Source organism: Motacilla alba, chromosome 1A (assembly GCF_015832195.1).
Source record: "Motacilla alba alba isolate MOTALB_02 chromosome 1A, Motacilla_alba_V1.0_pri, whole genome shotgun sequence".
Classification (NCBI taxonomy): Eukaryota; Metazoa; Chordata; class Aves; order Passeriformes; family Motacillidae; genus Motacilla; species Motacilla alba.
The window spans coordinates 21,479,358-21,485,421 of NC_052031.1; positions in this window are offsets into that span (position 1 = coordinate 21,479,358).

Below are 6,064 nucleotides of genomic sequence, written 5' to 3' on the forward strand. Positions count from 1 at the left end.
TCCTTGGGTCCCACTGGAGGAAGATCAGAATCCTCACCAGAGCCTTTGGTCTCCCATGTAGGAAATCCTGTTTCAAAGTGCCCTGCCAGTGCTTTGGGTACTCCCGGTACCCACAGAGCTAAGCCGGCCCAGCAAGGGAGAGGCAATACTGCCATGAGCCTTTTTTAACACTCCCACTGGGAGCCCTGTGCAGAAATGGAGAGGCAGATTCCCTGGGCCTGAAAATGCTCACTTCTCCTCACGATGGGGACAGGCAAGTGCAGCCACACTTGGAGGGCAAGGGAGCAACACAAGGTGAATGCAAGTGTCAGCTAAAAATCCCAGCTGTCCTCTGCGTACACGAGCCACTGATCATATTGCTGTCCTGGAGAGGGGCATCAGCCCTGCAGGGTTTCCACAGCACACAGGGCACGTGGACACAAAGCCAAGGCAAGGAGCACCTTCAGCAGAGGGAAAAACTAAATGCTTAGTTCTACCATGCAAACTCAGCATTGGAAGGAGCAATCCAATAAATGCTCTTAATAACCTGCTGTCTAATTGACTGAGAAGGTTATTACTACCATGAAAACAAACATAATTTTTCCAAAAATTGCCCACAAACATGAGACTTCTTGACTGTCTGAGGAAAAAAAAAGCAGGACTGATGCTCTAGGCTGCTTTGTTTTCATAGACACTGGAGAGCACCTTAAATAAAAGCTAGGAAAGTTCTTGGTGTAATGGGAAAATGTCAAAGGAGCTCTGACTTTCTCTGAGAAAACAGGCTGCCAGTGAATTAAAGTATAACCCTAGTCAAAAAACCAATAAAATTTTTGAAGAGGCCAGATTTAATGTTGAAACAGAAGCAGCTGCATAAGTGAAGTTTAAAATCCTGTTGTTTGAAATTATAGAAGTCTGCTTATTTTCAGCTTGTTAGGTGCTGTTAGCTTCCTGTATAAAAGGGGTTACATAATAGACATAATCTGTGCAGCAGCCCAGGCCAAGCATGCCAGGCTATAAGGTTATGCAACTGCTCCAAGCTTGCTCCTGCCAGGCAGAAAACAAAGTCTCACACCCCTCAGAACTGTTCTACTGCTTCTCAGTCAAACTCACGGACACATGAAGTACAGTATGAACATGCATAGGCTCATTTACATATAGATATCTATGGATAGCAACACGTATTCACATATCCCCTTGTTTTCTTATTACAGTTTTATCAAGGTATTCCGTGAGTCAGAAACATGCTGCTGTGGAATTACTCTGTTCACATTCAACAAGGGATAATCTGATATGTTGTAACTGTTAAAAGCAGCAAAGTTAACTCTCAAAGTTAAATCAAACTTAATTTGGGAAGCCACTGAAGGAATTCTCCCCTTTTTTCCTAATGGGACCTCTAGCTGCTCCTCACTGCCTCATGCTATGGTATGTGGAAGGCACATGGTGCCATGGCTGAGTGAGAACATCTCAGGGGCTTTAAATTCATTAAGCCATATGCAACAGCATTGTTTGTTCTTTAGGCTTTTAGAAGGACAGAACTTCTGTATCTCAGAAGCTGCACTGGTCCCAGTCATTATGGTTCTTCAAAGTGTACGGAACTATCATTTCCAACTTGTTTTTAGAGAAACCTCTGTTTGCAAACACTCCCACCCTCTTAGTCTAGCACAGCTTGACAGGAGATTAGTTTTCCTGAAAGGAAAAGAAAAGAGAAGTTGTGTCTGCCACAGCATCTTAAGCATCAAATTTTCTTTGGCAGAAACTTTCATATGTATCCTTATTGTGCATAATGTGCAATTTAATTCATTATCTACAACAAATGGTTTCAGTGCAAAAATGATATAATTTTTTATTTAGGCAACATGTTTTTAATCTTAGCAAGGAGTTTTAAAAGAAGATTTGCATACAAAAATGTATTTACATGCAGCATTACAAGTCCCAGCTGGTCTGAGTTTTCATTCTGTTGGTTTCATTGGTGGGAGCTGTTAGCTCCTTTCTGAACAATCCTATCACTCCCATTTCTACAAAGCCACTCACACTATTGCATTTGGAAAAAGTTGATGGAACACAAAAAAGCTACATGATTGTGTTCAGCCAGGAAGCTTTTTTCATCTTTTTCCAGCCTTAAGACTCAGTGCCAAAAGGGTACTTCAGAAAACACATTCAATATCCGTGTTCCCGAGTTGGGCCATGCCAGGAGAGTTTTACTTATCCTGACTTTGGCAGCTTGTGAGGCACCAAGGTCTGGGCTGATCACTGCAAGGAGCCTCAGTTTTGGGGGAGTCCAGCAGTGCCCTGACAGGGCAGTGTCCCCATCCTTGGACGGGTGTGCTGCCCGCCGTCCCCCATGCAGGCAGGGAGGAGGGCAGGGGGTGCCAGGCATTGCCCTTCCCCTGCCACACGTACCTGGGGCTGAGCTGGGTGAGCCATGGCACAGGCTGCCAACTGCATACCAAGGCTGCTTGCTCACAATTTGTTGTCTTGGGTGACAATACTCAGCTTATGGATTTGTCACCACTTCCTTGTGGGTTTTGGCCGCTTCCTTAGCCCTGGTTCAGCATTATGGGCAGAACCATGTGAGTCAGATAGAGGAATTCCTGTGACTTTCAGAAAAAAAAGGTGTTGTGGGAAAGCACCTGTATTTTAACAAGGGAACATTTGATCTGGTGGGTTTCCCAATCCAGATCAGGTCAAGGGTCCCCGAGCAGCTGTGCCATCACAAACAGGGAACAACACACCATGATGGATGGATGGGAGTGAGAGGAAAATTTGGCAGTGGAAAGACAATGCCAGTGGCACCTAAAGCTGGTCAAGTTGGAACCACAATCCCACACATTTACCATTTACCACATTTACCACATTCCATCAGACTGAAGTAGAACAAAATGAGTCCCAGGCATTCTATATTTTATGAGTTGCTCAAAATATAAATTTTATTAAGTGCAACACCCAGCTGTGGTGAGAGAGAAATAGGAAATGAGCATAATGCTTCCCCAAATTTCAAAGGTTTTGAGTGCTAAATCAGAAAACTTGATAAAAGCTCAAAGCCTATCAGTGTGTTGGTATTGCTTATCCTCAGCTAATTAGAGGAGTCTACAGCTCAGAATTTGGGAAGAACTGGGGTCTGGGTCCATGATCATCTTGAAGCAGAAGTGGTTCAGATAAAATAAAACAAACTCCTATTTCTGTTGTCTCTGGAAATCAATATCTATTTCCCCAGATCAACTATGGTTTAAGAACTGGTTCCAGCTAAGAGCATCATGGTAAGTGTTCTCTGCTGCTTCAAACTCTCCCTTCTCCAACAGTTGTACTCAGATACAAGCTGGATCATGTCTCTCCAAAGACTGAACTGTACAACCTGTACAGTTAATACACCTGTATTAAGTGAACCAATTAGTTCATAGTTTAATTGTAAGAGTAGTTTTAATTTAAAGGTAACTGAAGGGAAAAAAAATAATTGCTTGTTACCAAGATTTTGACTACATTTTGTGTTTCTCCATGTGGTGCATGCTCTGTGGTCGTGCCTAGCATCAATTTCCAGGCAACCTGGCATGATCCCACCCTGGATTCTCCCTGGTAAAGGGCACTAATGCAGCACCACATAGTGACCCTGTCCTGGAAAGTGACCAATTTGTGGAGCTAAGGAAGCAGACACATCCTAACTTTGGTACTGGCTGGTGTAGTTGGTGGTCCACATGGGAGCTCTCAAGACATGAGATACCTTATGATCATATATGCAACTTCTGCCTGTCCTCAGTCAGCAGCAGAGCTATCTCCAACTCCACCTCTTCCAGGGACATTGTTGTATGGTAAATGTTGCTTTCTTCACAAAAGAAAGGGCTCTAACTTGGTGAAATAGAAAAGAAATTGTAGAATTGCATTCACTTAGATACTTGATTCCTTTAATAAGTATTAAGAAGCCTAGACCAAATTCTGATTTTGGTCTTCTACCTGAGACAACCTTGTGCTGCAGATGCAGAACTGGGCTCGCAGCTCTTCACAAAAAGACATGACCCAAATTCAAAAGCCTTTGTGTCCAGATAGATGTACTACCACAGACACTCACACACTCTTCTGGGTGAAATTGTACCCTGGGCTAAAGAAGAACCACTGGACAAATTCAGACCTGACATAAACTGACTGAGCCTTATGTACTTGTACAGGTTTCTACCAGCATTTCCTCATACAGGATACACAGCACAGACTAAATCATGAACATCATGGACATTTCATGCACAGCATTTGCTTAGTTTGTGTAAATTTCCCACAAATTGCCAGAACTTTAGCTGATGAAGACCTTATGTAATTTTAATTGAATTTATACTACCCAAATAAATAGTCTATTTAAATCTCAACAGCATTTATTCTTATAAGCATATAGAAATGATGAAAACACATTATGAAGTGACACAGAACATTTCATAAACACATTTCACTGGCACAGTGCATAAGCATTACAACATTTTCACTTCAGCTCTATGGGACAGCATCACACAAACCAGGAGCATCCAGTCTAAATACAGACAAACATTGGTGACAGGTATTTAGCAAAACTGGCTAACAGTTTCTATGCTTTCAAGATACTAAAGTAGGTGTAAATTTCCTTGAAATTTAACAAAATCTGAACTGAATAAAGAAGCTAAAGCAGAATATATCTTTAGATAAAGATATAAATATTTTATAAGGTAAACACAATAACTTCAATTTAAAGGCTTAGCTCTTAATAGCTGTTAGTTTTTCTAAACTTCAATTTTAATCCTTCCTCTCCCCCACAAAAATAAGGACATTTTTTACCTTTACTTTTGCTGCCATCCATTGCTGTTACACATTACAAAGCAAAAGGTCAGTGGCAAAGCTCTCCTGGAACTTCTCAGCACATGACATTACAGTGACTCACTATAGGCCCCAAGTCACTCAGTCTCAACTGAAGTCTGTTCAGTTCCAGTGTCTAAGTTTAAAGGCAGCCTTAATATCCGCAGGTCTGTAATGAGCTGGTCTTTGGTTCAAGTGAATCTGAGCATCACCTTTCACACAACTGTGAATCAGGTCGGGGCAAAGCAAAGCAGTTTTTGTTAGGTGGGGTTACCATGAAGAAATGTCCAAAGACAAGGAGATTACAGAGAATGCAGCAGATTATAATTCATAGAGACATGATTCAGACCTCCTTAGACAGTTGAGTATCTTCTCCATATAGCCCTGCTGATGTTCATCAAACTGCTACAGGAATAGGGTACTGTGTAATGTGAGCAATGTAGTCAGGCCACAGATGATCAAGACAGACACTTGCAAGGGCAAAAAAGAAATCTTAGACCCACATGTGGGTTTGTGTCCATGATCTGGAACAATACTCAGTCCAATGCATCATACAAAAATCTCAAATAAAATTATTTTAGTAAGTCAGAATGGTGTAGGAAATTTCTTGGGCTTGTCTTCAATTCAGTGAAGGCATTCGTTGTTTGTTACATTGAAAGGCTACATGGAAGACAGATAGGTCTTTGATGGAATGCATTTGTTCACACATGAACATGAATCAATGAATAGCTGCAAATGGACACGGCACAGCCCAACAGAACAGCCTGTTATGGATGCTAAATTAACCACTAATCAGTAGTTCATTAAGCTATACCACCTTCAGAGAGGTCCCCATCTGAAGCCAAAGGCTGCAAGCCAAAATATTTCAATGAACAGAGTTCCTCATTTTCTCCTGACCCGCTGAGGGAAATGCACACTGACAGGAGGGTCTGTCAGCCTGTTCTCATTTCCCACTCACTGACCAGCCAGCAGAAAGCAAAGACCTGCAGCAGCTCCAAAGGCAGCATGGATGCCTTCTTCCCAAGGGGTTGGGGTGAGCAAAGAAGCTTCCCTACTTCCTGGCCAGGCAGAAGCACTGCTGGGTGCCAGCTGCCAGTGCTGCTCTCAGAGCTCAGAAACCCTCACCTAAAAGTAACTGCAGAGATGTTCAGTCAGACAGAATCTTTGGAACTGATGGCAGAACACTAGTACTGGAAATACTGATACATCTGGAAGTAACACGAATCAAATTAGGCCTCAAAATACTGAAATATAAATTTTTAAAAGTGTGTGCTGATGT